General features: G+C 43.9%; 1 long non-coding RNA gene across 1 annotated transcript; it reads right to left on the bottom strand.

Annotated features, from left to right (window-relative positions):
* Positions 1–748: 748 nt before the first annotated feature.
* LOC128326019 (uncharacterized) lies at positions 749–15,565 on the bottom strand. Its single transcript, XR_008307802.1, has 3 exons — positions 15,403–15,565; positions 1,449–1,577; positions 749–1,354 (listed from the first exon to the last, which is right to left on the bottom strand). It is a non-coding gene; the product is annotated as an uncharacterized LOC128326019 (long non-coding RNA).
* Between the last annotated feature and the right edge of the window lie 5,801 nt (positions 15,566–21,366).

Here is a 21,366-nt window from a genome sequence, read left to right as displayed (position 1 = left end):
AGCCAATTCACCCACTTATGCTCTATAGGTTTTATTTTCATTTCCCCCGATCCTTATTCTGTTCTCCCTCTTTAACTACCAGCTCACGAAAAAGCAGCTGGAGCACGTCAACGAATTTCGCCCTCCAAATACATTCCTTTACTGAGGGCAAAAGATGGTCACCTAGAGGCAATGAGGTGCCCAGCCAGCCTCAGCAGGAGGCAAAATGGGCCAAGCCCTGTTGCTGGTCCAGGACCGGGTCCTGCCACCCCCACAGGCTCCAAATCAAAACGGGGGGACCCTGCCACCATGCCCTGCATGCCACTCCCAAGATGCCTGAAGAAATGGGCCGCCAACACCTTGTGCTTGCTGCTCTTGGCCCCACAACGGCCAGGCTGCTTGGGTGAAGGCCGCCACCCGAATCATTGCTGTGCCCGAGTTCCATCTACAGATCTTGCTCGGTAAGCCAAGCAGGCCCACATGTCCGTACTCAATGCCTATTGAGTATGGACTGAAGGAAAAACACTGACGGCCATTGCAGGATGGAAGTCCCGCCCCTAACCGCACAGGAGCCAATGGGCTACAATCACTTATTTATTTATTTATTTATTTATTTATTTATTTATTTATTTATTTATTACATTTCTAAACCATCCCATCCAAAGGCTCTGGGTGGTGTACAAGAAGTTTAAAAAGACACACACAAAAACCAAAACAAAACCCCACACCATTTAAAACACACTGCTCAAAACAATATAAAACAATTTTTTAAAAATTCAACGTGTTGTGGAGAAATATGTGATTTCTCCACAACATGCTGAGATATTTTGACATCAGTCATAATCCACAGAGAGCATCTTGCACAGGCCTCTTTGGGGTGTATTTATAGTGGATCTTACACAGAAAAAAGAAAACATTCCTGGTCAATAGTGTTCATTTATAGCTACTTGATCGAGCTCTGCCAGATCATTTTCAAAATGCAATAAAAACTTATTTGCACTTTGTAGCATATGGACTTAAATTGAGTTGCTCACTTTAGCCCTCCCAAAGGTAACATAATCTTGACACAGTGCTCTTACTTACTTGAATTCTCTGATACCCTTGCAGGCTTCCCTAAAATGTATCAGTAGCTTTCTCCTCCTAAACAGCCTGCTCTGTTTCACTTCACTGTCCCATTCACTGGTGTTCCAAGCAGCATTTCTATTTTAATGTTTAAATGTATGTTTTATATGAAAACACTTTGTCCCTAAGAGCTGTTGAAATGCAACAGCGAGTGCCGATTCTTTTTCTTTCTTTTTTTTATTTGGAGCGTTATGAGTTCCTTCCTGAAATGACAATTTTTTGATCTTCCATTTTCTTCTCTCACCTTTGCAACCTGGGGGCAAGAAAGTCAGTTTCAATCTCCAAAGCTGTAATAACAATAATAAAGTTGCCACGGTTACCTCTCTCTGTTGTCTAATGAAACTGACCCAATTTTGGCTCATCGTGCAGGAATTGCCTTCAGCTTTTGAAAGAATGCTCCGATGTGGGGGTCTGACTGGGTAAGTGGTCCTCTGTGTTAAGTCCCTCTCTTTAGCTTTAGTATTTTTTTCCTCTCCCTGTGAAACGAGATGAGATTTATTATCCTTCTTTTAGCTGGGTGATGTTTAGTAGCTTATGACTGTTCCTTGGTTATACTGTGCTTGTAAAACCAAGGTGAAATATCTGGCAAGCAGGACAGAATCAGGAAAGCATCAATGTTCGGAGAGTCTATTAAATATCCCAGCCAGCTTCTAAAATGAAAATCACAGGAGTAAACGCGAAGAGGAGTGGAGTGAGAAGGGGTGTGTGTGTGTGTGTGTGTGTGTGTGTGTGTGTGTGTGTGTGTGAGAATCCCCTATTTCTGAGCATTATCCTCCACACTCAATGGAAACAGAATAAGGGCCTCTCATCTAAGCAGTTACTATAGATTGCTATTTGCAAGGCAGTTATACATGGATGAGGTTCAAAGGATTCTGGGAAGCTATTGCATTTCACTGTAGTGCTGCAACAGTTCTCTTAAATAGTGCACAACACCCAATTTAGCACATTGACAGTCCTTACCCTCTCATACCATCTATCCCCATATTAAGCCTGCCTTTTGTCATTCACTCTCACAACTATTTCCTAAGAAATGCTCTTTATCTTGATTCTAAAGGAGGGCAGTGGCAAAACGGTCCTTTTGGTTTGACAACAGAAGGCAGAGAAAGCCTTATTTGCATTCTGGGACAAGCCCATTGCATAGTTGGCAGGAGGGATAGAAGCAGGATATGACTACTGGCACTGCATAATCGTTTGTAAACTACCACTTGGGGGAAAGCTGATAGGTGCTGGGGGACATCCATTTGCAGATGACTCTTCCTTTCAAAATAACTATATTATAACTATATTATTATGGATGAGCTAAAGAGCAATGTAATCCTGTCAGTATTCATCCATGAAAATATCCAGATCAAGTGGTTGCTATGACTCATCTCTAAAGGATGCTGTAAATATGCATAGGGATAGGAAAAAACCCTGATAATATGCATATGGACACCAGACTGACCGAAGCTGATATCCAATCTAGGATGTACAGTATGGGTGTACTTTATTAAGAGTTCCCCAAGCACATCCATCTGTTAACCCCCATGGCTTGTGAAAGAACTGATTTAAATTTGGGTCAATTGAAGGCAATAATGGCTTTCTTCTGTGCCCATCTTTTTGTCAGAAGCCTGGATCAGTTACTGGAGATAACTTCCTTAGAAGAGTGATCCACTCTTTATACTTCAACATGTTTTTGCTCAACATTTTAGTTGAGCAAAAAACAAATATTGATTCTTAATTTCTTACTTCTTAATTTCATACTTGATATTGTTCTTGCCAGTTTTCAGGCTACTGTAGTAGTCCACCTTAACCAGAAAGTGCTTTCAAGTTACCAAAGATTAATATGAACAAATAACACAAAGGATATTTTGTTCAGGGGCATGATCATGGTGGCTCAACTTTATTTCATTATGTTTTGACTATTTCATGACACAATGGTAGGGATGTGCAAACAGGTTCGACATCGAACATGTTTGATGTCAAACTGGTTTGGTTTGACAGTTCGGAGTCGAACCGAACCCCCCCAACCGTTCAGAGAGTTTGTGAGTTTGGATTTAAAAAAAATAGTTCTTAACCCTTCCAGGGGACTTCTCCAAGGCCATGGAGGTTCCCCTTTCCCCCACCTTCCTTTCTTGTACCAAAACCTGCCCATTTGGGGCACTCTTCAGCACTTTCCAGGCCTTTGCCCCATCATGGTGGCCATTTTGGAGTCTGCCATGAATGCACAATGTGCCCCTAAGTGGCCGGGTCATGACCCAGGGTCATAGCCCAGGCCACGCAGAAACCCAATGTACATGTCAACACTGTCAGTGTTGTGTTTCTAGCCTAAGCAGCACTTAGTTTTAAAAGGCAGCAAACTATCACCTCATACTACTAAGACCAAAGCAAAAAGCCCATTTCACATCCCATGAGTCACCCCACTACTGAGCTGCTGAATTTATTTATTTATTTATTTATTTATTATTTATTCAACTTATATACCACCCAAACTTTCATCTCTGGGTGGTTAACAATGACATAAAAAACCATTAAAACAAATATAAAAGGTTAAAACAGTTTAACAATTTAAAAACAGCATAAAATTAAAACCTACAAATTTAAAAAGCTGAAAAAGCTTGGGTGAAGATTTGGGTCTTCAGACTTTTTAAAAAATAGTCAGAGATGGGGAGGATTGTAGCTCAGCAGGGAGCACATTCCACAATCTCGGGTCAGCAATCCAGAAGGCCTGTGTCCGTGTGGTCACCAGACGAGCCGGAGGTAACTGGAGATGGACCTCCTCAAGTGACCTCAATGGGCGGTGGGGCACATAATGAAGAAGATGTTCTTTTAAATACCCAGGACCTAAGCCGTTTAGGTCTTTTTAAGTGCTATAACTAGCACTTTGTATTCTGCCTGGAAACCTACTGGCAGCCAGTGTAGCTCAACCAACTAGGGAGTAATGTGGTCTCTCCGAGATGACCCGGAGACCAACCTGGCTGCCACATTCTAAACCAACTGGAGTTTCCGGACTACATATAAAGGCAGCCCCACGTAGAGCGCATTACAGAAGTCCAGTCTGGAGGTTACCAACAAATGTACCACTGTTTTGAGGTCATTAATCTTGAGAAACAGAGGCAGCTGACATATCAGCTGAAGCTGATAGAAAGCACCCCTGGTCACCACCTCAACCTGAGAAACCAAGGAGAGGTGTGAATCCAGAAGTACTCCCAGACTGCAAAACTGTTCCTTTTGGGGAAGTGTGGCCCCATCTAGAAAAGGTAGATCAAAATGAATTCCTTTTTTGATGAGGGATAATAGAGATGGCTGCCCTATTGTTTGTTCCCAGCATCTCCTAATCAGATGTATACTACCTCTTCCTACTTTGTACTTAATTATATGCTTCATTCAGCAATGTTTCTCTTGCTTCATGTTACAATGGATGTTCTTTAGAGACAGCTGCAGGGGTGCAGTGGAGCACAGGCAGTCTTCTGCTTTTCTGCAAGAGCACAAATAATTTGAGAAGTGCACTCAGACTCCAGAAGTGCTCCTTAGGCTGGAAACACAACACTGACAGTCAAGAGAGAAGTAGAAGGAGGGGTTCCAGAGACCCTTCCAGAGGGTTTCTGATGAGCTCCTCAAAGTATTTTCACTCTTGTGCAAGACTGCCTGTATTTTGCTGCAAGCAGAGGTGCTCTTCCCCCTGGACTTCTGGGCTGAAGTCCAAGGCCTCCACACACAGAGAGACACACGCACCCACAGTAGATGCACCCAAATTCTCTTTAGTCTGTCCAGGGTAGTGAGGTTGCTGTGCCACCAGCCCACACTGAACCAGGCAACTGAGCGTGACTTCTGCTTTAGAGCCAGAGTGGGGAGTGAGGAAAGAAAAATGTGGGGTGGGAATGTGTTAAGTTGCATGTGGAAACCCCTGATAACTGGGCAAAGAAGCTCCTTTTTAATGTGGTGATTATTTAGCGGGGGGGGGGACTAACCAGCCCTATCCACCCCCAGCAGAGTATCTCCAGTGACTATTGCTGGTGTCTGTTTTATGTTTCTTTTAATTATCTATCTATCTATCTATCTATCATATTTTTATTCCACCTGATATGTACATCTATAGCTGGTGTACAAAATTTAAAACAATATTAGCAGGGAACATATTCCAAAGCCCCACAGAAGCAGCCAGAGAGAAAGCCTTGTCCCAGATCACCACGAAATGAACCATTGGCAACTGTAACCGGACCTCTCCAGATAGTAACTGGCGACAGGGTTCATGACAAAGGAGGAGCTCTCTTAAATAGCCTGGATCCAAGCAGTTAAGGGCTTTATAAATACCACCTGGAGATGCTCACCTCTTAGAGCTGTACATATCAGGCAGTATAAAAATAGGATTGATAAATGAATGAATGAATGACCAGCACTTTGTATTTCATCTGGAAACATATTGGCAGCCAGTGCAGTTCTAGTAAAACCAGTGTTACGTGGTCCCTTTGTGTTGTCCCAGAGCTCCAGGCAGTCTTAGAAGAAACAGATTATCTAGACCCATTTCAAACTGGTTTTCGGGTGGGCTATGGGATGGAGACTGCCTTGGTCAGCCTGATGGGATCTCCAATTGGGAATTGACAGGGGAAGTGTGACTCTGTTGGTCCTTTTGGATCTCATGGCGGCTTTCGATACTATTGACCATAGTATCCTTCTGGAAGGTCTGAAAGTGTTGGGGGTGGGAGGCACTGTTTTACAGTGGTTCCACTCCTACCTCTTGGACAGATTTCAGATGGTGTTGTTTGGAGATTGTTTCTCTTCAAAATCTGAGCTTAAGTATGGTGTCCCTCAAGGCTCCATACTTTCTCCAATGCTTTTTAACATCTACATGAAACCGCTGGGACAAATCATCAGGGGATTTGGAGCTGGGTGTTACCAGTATGCTGATGACACACAGATCTACTTCTCCATGTCAACTTCTTCAGGAGCTGGCATATCCTCCCTAAATGCCTGCCTGAAAGCAGTAATGGGCTGGATGAGGGAGAATAAACTGAAGCTGAATCCAGATAAGACGGAGATACTTATTGTGCAGGGTCAGAACTCTAGAGACGATTTTGATCTACCTGTTCTAGATGGGGTCACACTTCCCCAAAAGGAACAGGTTCGCAGTCTGGGAGTACTTCTGGATTCACACCTCTCCCTGGTTTCTCAGGTTGAGGCAGTAGCCAGGAGTGCTTTCTATCAGCTTCGGCTGATATGCCGGCGACACCCGTTTTTTGAGATCAATGACCTCAAAACAGTGGTACATTTGTTGGTAACCTCCAGAATTGATTTCTGTAATGCTCTCTGTGTGGGGCTGCCTTTGCATGTAGTCTAGAAACATTCTGCGTAGTTCAGAATATGCAGCCAGGTTGGTCTCTGGGTCATCTTGGAGAGACCACATTACTCCTCTGTTACACTGGCTGCCAATAGGTTACTGGACAAAATACAAAGTACTAGTTATAACTTACAAAGCCCTAAACGGCTTAGATTCTGGGTGTTTAAGAGAGTGCCTTCTTCGCTATGAGCCCCACCGCCCTTTGAGGTCACTTGAGAAGGTCTGTCTCCAGTTGCTGCCAATTCATTTGGTGGCTACACAGAGACAGGCCTTCTCATTTGCAGCCCCAAGATTGTGGAATGCGCTCCCTACTAAGATACGAACCTCCCCATCTCTGGCAATTTTTTAAAAACTTCTGAAAACACATCTCTTCAACGAAGCTTCCTCAGCTTTTTAAAATTTGTTTTTAAATTATCCTGGCTATTTAATTGTTGTCTTATGAAGTTTTAATTGTTACTTATTGTTTTATGCTGTTTTATAATTTCTGTTTTAATTGTTAATTGATTTTAATGGTGTTTTAATGTAAACCGCCTTGAGCCTCTTGGAAGGGCAGTATAAAGATAGATAGATAGATAGATAGATAGATAGATAGATAGATAGATAGATAGATAGATATCCCTTTCCATCCCTTCTCCCATCTCAGTGCTGACCCAAGAAGCTAGATTATTCCATGGCTACTCTCCACTAACAACAACAATAACAGTAACAACACAATTCAGCCCACAGAAATATTTGCTTTAGAGTGAAGACACTTTCCCCATGCAGGGGGAATATTCAGGTTTCATAAGTGGGGGGGATAAGTTCATACTAGGGAAGGAAGTACACGCAGCCTGTGAAGCTGTTGTCTGCCAAATTTCCCCTTCACCCCTCCATATTCCCAATTGTAGGCCAGATTGTTCCTCCAGAATCTCTGTATGAACAGACTGGGTAATGTGTGTGATTCCAAATTGAAGCCCTGAGGGATTGCTCAGTGAAGAGGTGAACATAAGGAAATCCTTAAGCAAAATCCTGCCTGAGTGACTGTTTTGAAAGTTAAAGCTGCCCCATGGCAATGAACCTCCCCCGATTCCCTCCACCTCTTACTAAAGACAAAGTAATGACAGTCTATTATTTAAATGTCAGCCTTGTTAGGTACTTTTCATACTTAAAGCAAAAGAGAGAAATCTGTGCACTGTGCAAAAAACAAAGTGTTCAGTCCACAGAAAGAGCTTTCTCAGCTGCCTTCAAGATCATCAACTATCAAATTAGCCGCCCAGAGACTTAAGTTTGAGCAGGGTATAAATTTAATAAATAAATAAATACCCTTCTGGAACATCCAGCTGGGCTGGGAGACTGGAGATTCTACATTGTAGTAGTTCTGCTGTCACCTATCAGACAGTTCTCAGAAAAATGTACTTGGGGATTGTTATCAAAACTGCACAGGAGCGCTTGGCTATATGCTCCGGCTATGGTTTTGTGCTGTGTGTGGGAAATTAGTTCAATTGGGATGCAGTTCTGACACACTATCGAATTTAAGCAAGGTGTATTGGAAATGTTTCAAAGTGGAGGGAGGCTGAAGTTATAGTTCCAAAGCTTTATTCACAATAAAATCGGAAAATTACAGAAAAGCCGGCCGAATGGGCTGGTTTAGGCTGCAAAGGAAGCCAGCAGTGGGAGGGGGAACCTCCATGGACCCCCCACCTCCAACAACTCCCCCAAAGGGGAGTAAGGTAATTATTTTTTTTTAAAGGTCTGTGAACTCCTGAACAGTCAAGGGTGTTTGGTTTGGGGTCAGACCAAACAGGGGATGGTTTGGTTTGACCCTGAACCTTCGAACCAAAGGTTCGAAACAACATTGAATAGGTTGGACATCGAACACATCAAACACTGAACCTGTTTGCACATCCATACTGTCCTGGCCCCTCTGCTCAGTCACCATCTAAACTAAAGCTGTCAGAAGAGGTTGTCCAGATATATGTTGTAGGTATTTATGAACTTCACCTTGAGAAGGCTTCAACTTTTCCAACAAGACCAGCTCTCTTCCCTGAGCTGACATCTGGAGCCGGTGCTAAACTACATGAACAAATGAGTTCCATCCAGACAAGACAGAGATGTCAATGACAGATAGTCTAGTAGCTTTTGAGCTGCCTGTGGTCAACTCTTCTTCTGATAGAGCAGGTGTACGATTTAGGTATGCTTGTACATCCTTTGTTACTCAAAGGAACATAGGAAGCTGCCTTATATTGAGTCAGACCATTAGTCTAGCTATCTCAGTATTGTCTAAACCGGGGTTCCCAACCTGTGGTACTCCAGATGTTGTTGGACTACAATTCCCATTATTCCCAGCTACAATTTATTGTGGCTGGCAATTTATTTATTTATTTAGTTATTTAGTTAGTTAGATGTATATGTCGCCCTACTCCCATAGGACTCAGGGCAGCTTACAAACAATAACATACACAGCAACACAATTTCATAAAAATATATCTTACATAGCCTCATAAACCACAACCCCATACAATACTCATTTCACATGACATAATAACCATGGATTACAAGATCACTCTACAACCAGCTATCTCAGCGACCAAACACCTGGCAGAACATTTCAGTCTTACATGCCTTACGAAAGGCCAACAGATCATGCAGAGCTCTGATATTATCCGGGAGACCGTTCCATAGAGTCGGGGCCACCACTGAGAAGGCTCTGGCCCTCGCTGATTGCAATTTAATATCCCTAGGTATACCTACAATGATGGATGTTGTAGTTCAGCAACATCTGGAGTACCACAGGTTGGGAACCCCTGGTCTAAACTGACAGGCAGAAGCTTCTCCAAGGTTTCAAGCAGGAGTCTTTCCCAGTCCTACCTGAAGATGATGCCAGGAACTGAACCTGGGACCTTCTGTATGCAAAGCAGATGAGCTACAGTCCTCCTCTGGAAGTCCAGATGACATTCTTCAAAGGCAATGTCAATATACTTTGTGCCCAGGAGCATATTTTATCTTTTTTGTTGATATAGCAGCTGCAGCCAGTCCTGGAGAACTGACTACTGTTATACTACTTTTGTAACTTCCAGTTTGGATAATCGTAATATGCTCTATGTGTTGTTGCCTTTGAAGAATGTCTGAAACTTTCCATTGGTTTAGATTGTGGTGGTCTCACTCTGGGCTGCTGTCAGCTGGAGGGAGCATACAATGGGGCTATTCTCACGATCAGCAAAAATTGGGCTAGCCTCTGCTAGCCCAGGAGAACCACTGGGCCTGGCTGCGAGCCAGGTGGTTCTAGAGCGGGTAACTCGTTCAAGTACCCCTCCCCTTAGCCCGGGTTTGCGGAGCGAGTGCTCCACAAACCCGGGCTATCTGATCATGAGTAGACCTCCGGAGGGGAGGTGAAAAGCCACCTCCCGGCTCTGCGGGTCTCCCGAGTATGCCCTGTGCAGTCACGCAGGGCATACTGGAGCTTCCAGGGGCTGTGTGCCCACCACGGAGCTGGCAATCGTGTGTGCCCATCACGGAGCTGGCAATCATGTGGGCAGCCGATCTGGTTGTCCAGGGCTCCCTCCCTGCACGCTTGGAAAAACCAGGTCTCACTGATCGTGAAACCCGGTCCAATGTCTGTGCTGAAAGAACTACATAGCTTCCAATTAGTCCTCAGACACAACTCAATAGTGCTGGGGTTTATCTTTAAAGCTCTAAGCAGCTTGGGTCAAGGGAATCCCAAAGAATGACCCTGCATATATGAACTTCCTTATGCACTTATCACTCAGGGACCTACATTGAGGACTAGTACTGTCTGATGTTACTTTAGCTGGCAAAGGGGGCAAGGCATACTTGCTGATAATGAACCTAGCTGGCCCACTAGAACCCTACTCACCTGGCCCACTGGAGCCCTATTCAGACATGACATTGTACATGTTTTCAGGTGTGTGTACACACATACACAGTTTTGATGTGAATGGCTGTATATGCATTCTTTTTAGTAGTGAACCTGAATACAGACCCCTTTTAAATGCAGTGTACAGCTAGGTAGGGTGTGCACAAATGGTTTGGTGCCAAAACGGTTTGCCTCAAACCAGGCCGGTTCGGTGGCTGGATTGTGGATCAAAATGGGTGGTGGTTCAGTCGGTGGTTGAACTGTATCAAGCTTGGTTTGGGCAGACTGGTTCAGCACCAAACAAGTGGAAAGGTGGTGGTGAGAGAGGAAGTGGCTTCTTACCCACCCAGTGTGGTTAAGGGCACAGCTGCTCGCCTTCCCTGGCATAGCCCATAGTCAAAGCACATGTCGTCCATGCTAGGCGGATCACAACACTGGGCGGGCAAGAAGCCTTTCACTACCTCTCTTGCCGCCCCCATCCAGCCGCCTCTTAGCAGCCAGATGCAACTGAACTGCCTAACCAATTTGAACCAAATTTAGTCCAGTTGCAGGAACAGAAAAAGGGAAGTTGGCAGATTAGTCCGTACAAGAACAACTTGTTAATTATTTTGTATTGATTAGTGTGAGCCCTGTGATGGTTGGGATGCAACCAGTGGTGCACCTAGGTAATTTTGGAGCTGGAAGCCACCCCCTGCCCACAACTTAAGCCCCAGCTGGAAGCCACACACCCCCTGCAAATTAAGCATGGTGCCCCTCCCCACCCCTGCAGCCTTTAAAGGATCTAATATTTAAGCAACTGAATTTGCAAGAATGTAAAGATGTACACGACTCTTTATGCTGATATTCACTTCTTCTGCTTTAATGTGCAGCAGGGCTCTTTGTCTGTTTCTTCTTGTAAAACAGCAGCCCCTCTGCTCTGATTCTCACCCTCTTCCACCCTGTGCTGCTCCTGTACTTTAGATGTCAGCCAGCTATCAGCACCAGTATTCCTTCCAATTTCTTTCATCCATGGGCAGAATGAGTTTTGTACTGGGGAGGAGTATCAAGGCCATGTGCGCACACGTTGTGTGTCACTATAGATACAAGACACACAGTTATCACAAATACAAAAGAAACAAAAAATGTATTTTATCATTTTTTCCTCTCCTCCACTTCATATTTGCAAGTATATCTCAACCAACTGATGGAGAACAGATTTAGTCTTGAACACCAAGTCTCTTCAGTTCATTCCTCTGAACACAGGTTTACTATGGAGTAAGTGTATGTAAGGTTCCATAGGTGCCCCTATGAAGAGTCATGAATAATGTTTAGCTGCTCCACTACTTGTTTCATAGCTAAAATTCAGTCTCCTTTGTCTCATGCAATCATTATCCCACATAGTTTAAAGCCAGTGTGATTTACTGGTAAGAGTGCTGGATGAGAGTTGGGTTCAAATTCTTGCATACTCAGCGAGGAAGCTCGAAAAATAACCTTAAACTAGGTACTCCCTCTCATCCTAACCCACCTGACAGGACTGTAGTAAGAATAAAATTAGGAAGAAAGAATCATACACACTGAGCCACCTAAAGGAAGGGCAGGATACAAGTGTCATGACAAAATACATGTATACATGTGCAAACAACATATTCACATTTATGCCGGCTTTTATCCACACCACTCCAATAAATTCATCCCATTTTATGCCATTTATGCCAAGCAGAAAGAGAAGTCATCTACTAGCAATATGTTTAGACAATATGACAATATATATCCACTAATTTGATTTCAAATCAGACAACAGAATGGCATATATGGAGTCACCCCAGCTTCCTAGGATTTAATAATAAGTAGCGCAGCACGGAAATGCTTGACTAACAAGCAGAAGGTTGCCGGTTCGAATCCCTGTAGATTCTATATCAGAAAGCAGCGATATAGGAAGATGCTGAAAGGTATCAACTCATACTGTGCAGGAGATGGCAATGGTAAACCCCTCCTGTATTCTACCAAAGACAACCACAGGGCTCAGTGGGTGCCAGGAGTCAACACCGACTCTATGGCACACTTTACTTTAAGCATTTAAAGGGCAGGAGAGCAGTGTTCCCTCTAAGCCTTTCTCATGTGCGCATGCACACAAGTTTTTTAAAATTCTGCTCAGCTAATTTTAGATCCCGCCCAGGTTGAATCAGGAAGGCCTCACTCTGAATGCACGTGCATGCACACTGCCTTGATACTGCCACCCAGAACAAAACTAATTTATACACACAGATGAAAACATTAGAGGGAACACTGCAAAAAGGCAGCTTTCAAAAAATCCCCATCAACTGATCTGCAGTCTTATTGTGATGCAAGTATTTTTAAAAAATCATGTATTCAGCAGGCTAAAGAAGCTGAATAAATCAAAGGCTAAATCAAATGGAGTACTCAGCCTGCAAGATCCCAATGTTGAACACCCCCACTGCACTGAACTGCTGCCTCTGTGTCCTCCCTCCCTCCCCCCCCCCCACTTTATTGTTGTGCCTGGCTGGCTCCCTCTTTACTTGCGAGTTCCTTCTTCATCCTACTTTCCCTCCTTCCCTTTCCTTCTTTCACCATTTCATACTGTGCTTCCACCAGTCCCCTCTTTAACTACCCTTCTCATCGCCCACTCTTTTTTCGTTTGTTTTCTCAGTTCACATGCATTGCACTTGTTATCTCTACTGCAATGCTTACTTTTTAAAATACCAGTTGTTGATTTTACCTTCACCTCTCTTCTTATGAGTCAGCAGTAACAATGCAGCCCGCCCCCACCTCTTTCTCATCACGTCCTCTCCCTCCTTTGCATCCCCCTCATTCCAATTGTACCTCTGATGTTGCTTACTTCAAAGAATGTTGTTGTTTTTACCGTCCTCCCCCCTCAGTCAGAGTCAGAGGTAACAATGCAGCCCGCCCCCTTTCTCATCACCTCTCCCTCTTTTTGCAACCCGCCCATTCCACATGTTCTCTCAATCTCCTGATGTTGCTTACTTTAAAAATGGTTGTTTCTTTACCTTCCTTGTCCCTCCCTGCTCAGTCAATCAGCTCAGCAGTAATAATAGCAATAGCAATAGCACTTACATTTATATACCGCTCTATAGCTAGAAGCTCTCTAAGCGGTTTACAATGATTTAGCATATTGCCCCCCAACATTTTGGGCACTCATTTTACTGACCTCGGAAGGATGGAAGGCTGAGTCAACCTTGAGCCCCTGGTCAGGATTGAACTTGTATCCTTCTGGTTACAGGGCGGCAGTTTTACCACTGCGCCACCAGGGGCTCTAATAATCAATGAAGCCAGCAGCCTCCAGGCAGCCAACCATTGCTGCTGTGCTCTCCTATTAGTCTCAGTCTCTCCTCTCATCACATGGAGGGGTGAGTCTGCACACAGCACACAGGCTCTGCTGGGAGCAGCCGCACTTCCTGGGAGGGAGGAAGTCTGGCAAGCAGGCAGGCAGGCTCGGCTGTCCCACCCCCAGATCCTGCGTGTCATGCAAAGAGAGATCGGGGGCCTGTGGCACTGCAGAGGGGCATGGGACTTGGAGCCTCCCCGTTTTGCCTTGCTGCTGGGAGCAGCTGTGCTAACTTGGAGGGAGGGAGGGAGGCAGGCAGGCAGCTTGCCTTCTGCCTTGGCCCCCCTGCCCCGCACACTTCATGAGGACAGATGGGGGCTTCTGGCATTGGCGGGTGGATATTTGGAGCCCACCAGCAGCTGTGCCTGCCACCAACACCACCACTAGGGAGGCCTGCTCATCTCACACACCCCACCCTCAGCAAAGAACTAAAGAAGAATAAAGAAAATGGCAAAGAGCAGTGCCGTTGGTGGGCACAGGGTGGTGGCAGACTTCTGGGGAGGCCCCTCAGGACATTTGGAGCCTCCCCCCCCCCGAGCAGGAGGCCATAAACCAGTGCCCCAAGGTCCGGAGGGAAAGATCGCCTCTGGATGCAACAGCCACTGGATTCCCCAAAAGGTTCAGTAGCAACAGACCAAAAGCAGGGAGGGCTTCAGGAACCAGGAGATAGCCAGGGCTGGTGGGGCTCAGATAGCTCACCAGCTGAGAAATGGGGGTGGAGCCACACTGGTAGTCAGAGACCCAGAAAGATCCCATGGTCAGTCGTTCCCATGGAGGACTTGCAAAGAGGTATCATCTTCAATCTCCAGGGGATCTTAAGAAGGGATTACATCCATAGCATGGGGCAGTGAGTGTCGCTGTGAACTAGGGAAGAAGTGGGAAGGAAGCTGTGGCTATGATGAAATGTATCATTCTGACCTTTCACCTTAGGCAGCTTGTGCTGTATGACTAGAGGAGGATTGTATTAATTTTGTGAGCTGCCCCGAACAGTAGTGTACTGAAAGAGTGGGGTATAAGTACTTTAAAGAATAACAATTAAGAATTGATTGTTCAACCCTGCCAGAGTTAAAATAAAGAGTTGAACCAGACTGGCTCTTCATGTGCTCCTTAAGGATGCCCACTTCCAACCTCTATGATGTCAAGCTAACCCTGGGGGTTAGATTCCATCATAGGAACATAGGAAACTGCCATATACTGAGTCAGACCATTGGTCTATCTAGCTCAGTATTGTCTTCACAGACTGGCAGTGGCTTCTCCAAGGTTGCAGGCAGGAATCTCTCTCAAGGTTGCAGGCAGGAATCTTGGAGAAGCCAGGGAGAGAACTTGAAACCTTCTGCTGTTCCCAGAGCAGCTTCATCCCCTGAGGGGAATATCTTGCAGTGCTCACACATCTCCCATTCAGATGCAACCAGGGCAGACCCTGCTTAGCTATGGGGACAAGTCATGCTTGCTACCACAAGACCAGCTCTCCTCCCTTTTAAAGCAACATCACAACTAGATGTTATTGCATCATTGTATTCCATTGTGGATAGCTGTTTAACTGAGCTTTTTAAAATCACGAGATAGTACATACACTGGATAAAGAAATAAGCTTTTGAGTTAGTCTCATGGAAATGAATAATATTTGCACAAGAACATAATTAATATTTGGAGAAATGTATGTAATTCAATTCCACTCATTTTAGCAAACTTACACCAGCAATTTTTTGTACACACATCCTGTTGTGTAAATGTATCAGCATTTAAAATTCATAGGCAAAGTGTTCTGGTTCTGTTACAATAGCTCACCTGAAAGATCTGATAATCCCCCAGCCTTGTTTTTAAACTTCCAGAGTTATTTATTCTACTGCCTTATTTATTCAGCTAAGGTTAATCATCTAGGCCATTTCCCCTTTTTAATGAAAGCACTTTTAACCTGGGTAGCAGCAAATCACAAATGCTTATGCCACCAGCAAGCATAACAATGAAAAATAGCTCATCATCATTACAGTGAGGCAAACTGTGCTCATTACGGCTGAAATGACAATCAAACTCCAAGTGGCTTCCAGGCTTAGCACCTCCTTTCCACTTCCCCATTATGGGACCAGCAAGGGGTCCACTAAGTGATGCCAGCTGGAATGAGATCCCTCAAGCTCAGTTCGAGAATCACAGCAATGAAGCTGGGTTTGGCTCAGGCCCATCCAAACATCCTGCAGCTGGGCTATGGGAAAAAGAAGTGGCAGGGAACCAGCTCTGCTGGAATGCTGCTTGTTGGGGGATCCTGAGGGTTTCATTCTGGCAGACTCCTCTTGCCCGAGACTGCGAGAAGAAGCTTCATATAGGTTTGTGAGACTGGATCTGCACTTATTTTCTGCATGGTGCTCCCCCTCCCCCACACTTTTATGCAAATACACATATTCATATAACTCAATGAGCATATTTGACTTGCAGTTATGGGTTGCTCAAGATAAATCCAGACAGGATAAAGTCAGACAGTATTGGAAGCCGGTTCAGTCTACAGCTGTTTGCACATGGTTGGGTTTGTAGATCCAGCTGTCATTCAAGCCGCTTAACACTGGCAAAGTCTTTAATGTGAAGTGCATGGAAACATGACCGAGTGAAGAACAGCAAATATATCTGGTTGTATATTTGAGAAACTGGCAACCACAGTCAGATATGCACTGCAAACATAGATGAGAAGATTATCATGGGAAGAGGCTGTGGCTGAGTGGTAAACATTGTTGCCAATTTGCTACTGGGCTCGGCTGGAGGTACTTGTTTTGAAATTGTTGGGAACAGAGTATCTTAAAAATCAACTCTCCACATACTGTATAGGAACATAGGAAGCTGCCATATACTGGGTCAGACCATTGGTCCATCTAGCTCAGTATTGTCTACACAGACTGGCAGCAGCTTCTCCAAGGTTGCAAGCAGGAATCTCTCTCAGCCTTATATTGGAGATGCCAGGGAGGGAACTTGGAACCTTCTGCTCTTCCCAGAGCAGTTCCATCCCTAACGGGAATATCTTACATCAAGTCTCCCATTCATAAGCAACCAGGACAGACCCTGCATAGCTAAGGGGACAAGTCAGCAGCAGCATGGTGCAGTGGTTAGAGTGCTGGACTAGGACCGGGGAGATCTGAGTTCAAATTTCCATTCAGCCATGATACTTGCTGGGTGACGCTGGGCCAGTCACTTCTCTCTCAGCCTAATCTACTTCACAGGGTTGTTGTGAAGAGAAACCTAAGTGTGTAGTACATCGCTCTGGGCTCCTTGGAGGCAAAGCTGGATATAAAATGTAAAAACAAATAAATAAAATAAAAAGTCATGCTTGCTACCACAAGACCAGCTCTCCTCTCCTATGAGTTTGCCCCGGAACTCGGCTTCATTGGTAGCCCTCAGATCCGTCCCCCTGCCATTGGATGGAGTGGGAGAGGGCTTCTACAGCTCTGGCAGCCAAGATCTGAAATAGTTTCACAAGAGAGGGATGCCTAGCCTCTTCACTGCTGCCTTAAGGAGGGAAATGAAGACAATTTTATTTCAGCTGGGTAGTTCAGAACCGTGTTTCTAAGAAGGATTAAACATATTACAAAGGATTATTGCTGCTGGCAATTTTAATCTGCTGTTCTAGGTTTGGGGTTTAAGGTACATCCATTGTTTTCTTTAGATTGTACTTTTCTTCATTTTGTCTTATATATTTTATTAATTATATATGAATGCCATGAATACTTTTTCCAAAAAGACAAGGAATAAATCAATAAAAATAACAGTAACAATAAAAATGATTCAAGCAACAGAAAAACAGCAAGGTAAGTTGGGGGAGGGTGTTGCTTCTCTCACCTGGGCATTTATTTTCATGTAAAAAGTGTCAGGACTCATTCTGACCCATAGGATATTCTCTTGGAGAGGGATAAGCATGTCCTAGCCAGGACCCCAATCCAGATGAAATTCCTCTAGTTCCAGCAGACACTAAGCAGCTGGAGCTTCTCAACCCCTACTGCTGTTGCTGCCTTGGAAGAGCGCTGGAGTTCTGGGGAATCAGTGCTCCCCACTAGAGAACCCTTTCTTTTCCTTGGAGTCCCCTCTGTCATCCCTAGGATCCCATGTAGTGCCATGCCAGGGCCAAACTCTAACTAAGAATCTGCACTGAACCATTTTGCCTGGTTCGGCTCAAATCTAGACCAGATTCGAGATGCCCTGTGTAGCTTGGGCTCGAATGATCTGGGGCCCTGTCTGGTCCAGCCTCGAGCCAGGCGGGCTGGCTTGCAAGCTGGCTCAAGGGGTATACTTGTGAAGGGGAATCCGGCAAGGATTACCCTTTGTAAGTAAAGGGGAATCCAGCAAGTAAAAGGGAATCCAGCAAAGATAGGGGTAGAGAAGTGGGAAGATATGACCTACTTTACATATTATGGCAAATGCTGCATGAAATATTTCCATATAGCAAAACTGTAATGTGTGGAATAGCTATCAGTCTGAGATGCCATCTTTGTCATGTCGGCCAAGACTGTAGAACCTTCTTCATGTTTGATCTGGGCAGCCCTTGGTGGGAGATTATGGACTGTTAATGGACATATTTTTTTGTTTCTGCAAAGGAGTTATCATGTGCTGTTTTTGAGAGCTTCAGGGTGCAAGAAAATAGCAAATCTACAGAGCTGATAACAAAGATCATCACTGTTCTGAGTTTGTAATCTGTCTCTTTCCCCAATGTTATGAAATCTTAAACATCAAATGTGCCCACAATAAGTATGGGATTATATTCAAACTTATTTGAATCCAATTAGTTTAATAGGTATTTAATTTTGTCCCTTCTGCCAAAAAGCCTGATCCTCAAATCATTAGTGCTAATGAGAATCCCACTGAAGAGAGCAGTGATTGTCCTTACCAAATTACATTGAGTATTGGTGCCAAAATTTTCTGGGGAGTACTCGTTTTGATCTTACAATGGTAGTTGGGTTTTGTTGGAGCTAGAGTCTTAGAAGTGGAATAATAGGAATGTATTTATTTAAAATGTTATAGCAACTGCAAAGGGGGAAAAAAAATCTAAATTACTAAGCAACACAAGACTAGAATCCCTAGCAGAAATGGATTCTAGAAATGGTCAGAGACAATAATAACAGATGGCAAATTGAACTGAATTACATTAAATATGTGTCCTCTTCCAATGCTGTTTTGTGTCTGCATCACACATGAACCCAAGAAAAGTGCTTTTGTTCTTGTTAATTAAACACCTTAATTTGAAATAAAAGAATGGTAAAACGATATTATACTTGTCTCATATATATTTCAGCTTTGAACTGAAATGTCACATACTGTATATCTTGCATTACTGGCATTTTGACCATCTAATGAAGTCAGTTCTGGTCCATAAGGGCTTATAGGACTATAAATCTGTTCATCTTCATAATACCAAAATACTTTTTGTTGTTGCTGCATGTGCTAACCCTCTGAATGCTGTACTGGTGAATGGAGTTGTCGAAGGCTGCAGTTCTAAACACTCCTGGTTTTGAGAAAGGTTCCACTGAAATCAATTGGATTTACTTACAAATAAATGTGTTCAGGATAATTGTGCAAGAAAGGCAAAATGTGAAAGCAATACAGAAATGCACCACTATAAAAGCCAGGTGAAACCACTTGCTGTGAATGTTAATCATTTTTTGGTATCACATTATAAAGATAAACTTGCTCGCATTTGTGCGATTTGGACTCCAGGGTTATGGCAGTTAGCAGATTTGCCTCAGATACCATCTGGTCCTATTATGTGGGATTATTTTCAGTTGGTACAGCCTGAGGATATGGACAAGATCTATGAGAATATGGACTAGATCCAAGGGTCTAGAGCACAATGTCATGTGCTCTTGACCCTTGCACTTCATGGCTAATAAAATATGCCAGGGAAGGTACAGGCAGGTGGTTGGAGGCTATAAATCAATGCTTCATTAAGGGAGGGCAGGATGCCATCGTTTCTCAAGGAGGCGGTGGTGAGACCACTGTTAAAAAGGCATTCCCTAGATCCCTCCAACCTGAACAATTACAGACTTGTTTCTCTAACCTCCCCCTTTGGGGCAAGATGATAGTGTATGTGATGGCATCTCAGCTGCAGAGGGTCTTGGATGATACAGATTATCTAGACCCCTTTCAATCTGGCTTCCATCCTGGAAATGGGACTGAAACCTCCTTGGTCGCCCTAGTGGATGACTATGCCAGGAGCTTGACAGGCAGAGTGCGTCCCTGCTGGTTCTGCTGGATCTCTCAGCAGTGTCCAATACTATCGACCATGGTATCCTTCTGGACTGCCTTGCAAGTATGGGGATCGGAGGCACTGCTTTTGAGTGGCTTTAGTCCTTTCTTGTCCTTTAAATGAAAGTTTTTTTTTTTTTTACTGCTGCTGCTGCTGCTTTGTGTTTTATGTATTACTTTTTATACAGGTTTTAAAACATTTAAATAGAGATATTATTTTTATATTTAATATCTGTACTTTTGTATTTTAATTGTGCATTGTTTTAATTGTATTGTAAATTGCTTTGCGATTATTTCAATGAAAAGCAGTACAGAAAATGAACTATAGATAGATGTTAGATAATATCCCAGAAGTAGCATTACTGAAATAAAACAGGCATCTTCCTTGTTTTTACCTTTTAAAACATATTAGGGCTGTTCTTACAACCATCATTTTCAGCATAGGAAGCTGTAAGCCCAGATATTTGTTGGGATTTTGCCATGGACATTATCTCAGTTTATTGTGTGGGGCATGCTTGTCTATGTTTGAATCTATGAGGGTGGAGTCACAGGTTTTTTTTGTCTGCTCCTCACTTGTCCTGAATTCAAAGTTCTCTCTGTGTGCATCTGCATGAGAGACTGTTAGTCTGTTTATTATTTTCTTAGCCTATGTTTACCTAGTAAATATCAAACTCTTGTTTCTCAGTTACAGTTGGCTTCTTGTTCAATTACTTATAGAGCATAAGTAATTTCTCTGTAACACTATTCAGGCTCATGTGGAGTGACGGGAATCCTTCCAGCATTACTTTTTCAAACCTGGGTAACCCAGATTATTTACCCTGCTGTTAACTGACGTAGGAGGAAAAGACTCCTCTCCCCTCCAGTTGTATGAGCACACACAGTCTTTCACTAAACAGAATGCTGATCCGCCTGACCCCGCATGGCTACCATAGATTTCTGTGACCAGAGCAGTTGGCAGGGAGCAGACACTGCCACCCCAAGGTTTTTCTGGGCTTCTGTCTGGAAGGGAAGGCAGGGGCACATTTGGAGGACCTCCCACTGTGTGGTGGGGCTTGCAGCTTCTGATATCAATGAAGTCCATTACTGGAGCCTGAGTGCAGAGTGCAGGGTTTGCAAACCCAAACAGAGGTTCTGGTCATGTGGGAGTCATGAGGTAGGAGCACCCCTGCCCTTCTATCCACCCTGAAATGGTTGTGTAAATAAGCCTACTGTCTTTCAAAGGGAAATATATTTGTCCTTCATAGAGTGAATTATTTGCTTTCCTAGTTCCATTGATCATGTTGTTTAAGTTCCATCTATATGTCTCACAAGTACAAATAAGAGGCCCATATTCTTTCCAGTTCAAAGCTGCAGAGGAGAGAGATGGACGTTGGCACTCTGACTTGATAAAATACCAAATTGGTCCAGAATTAGCTGGAGTACTCTAGGAGGAAAACGAGTTTGGTCTCAGAGAAGGTCTCCCATTTCTCTTTGTCTGTTTTAATCTGTGATCAAAATGTATGCATATTGCTTTGAGACTGGCAACTTGGATTGCAA

This window comes from Hemicordylus capensis, chromosome 5 (assembly GCF_027244095.1).
Source record: "Hemicordylus capensis ecotype Gifberg chromosome 5, rHemCap1.1.pri, whole genome shotgun sequence".
Taxonomy (NCBI): domain Eukaryota; kingdom Metazoa; phylum Chordata; class Lepidosauria; order Squamata; family Cordylidae; genus Hemicordylus; species Hemicordylus capensis.
The sequence above is the reverse complement of the archived record's forward strand: the minus strand, read 5'-3'. Positions and strand labels throughout refer to the sequence as shown.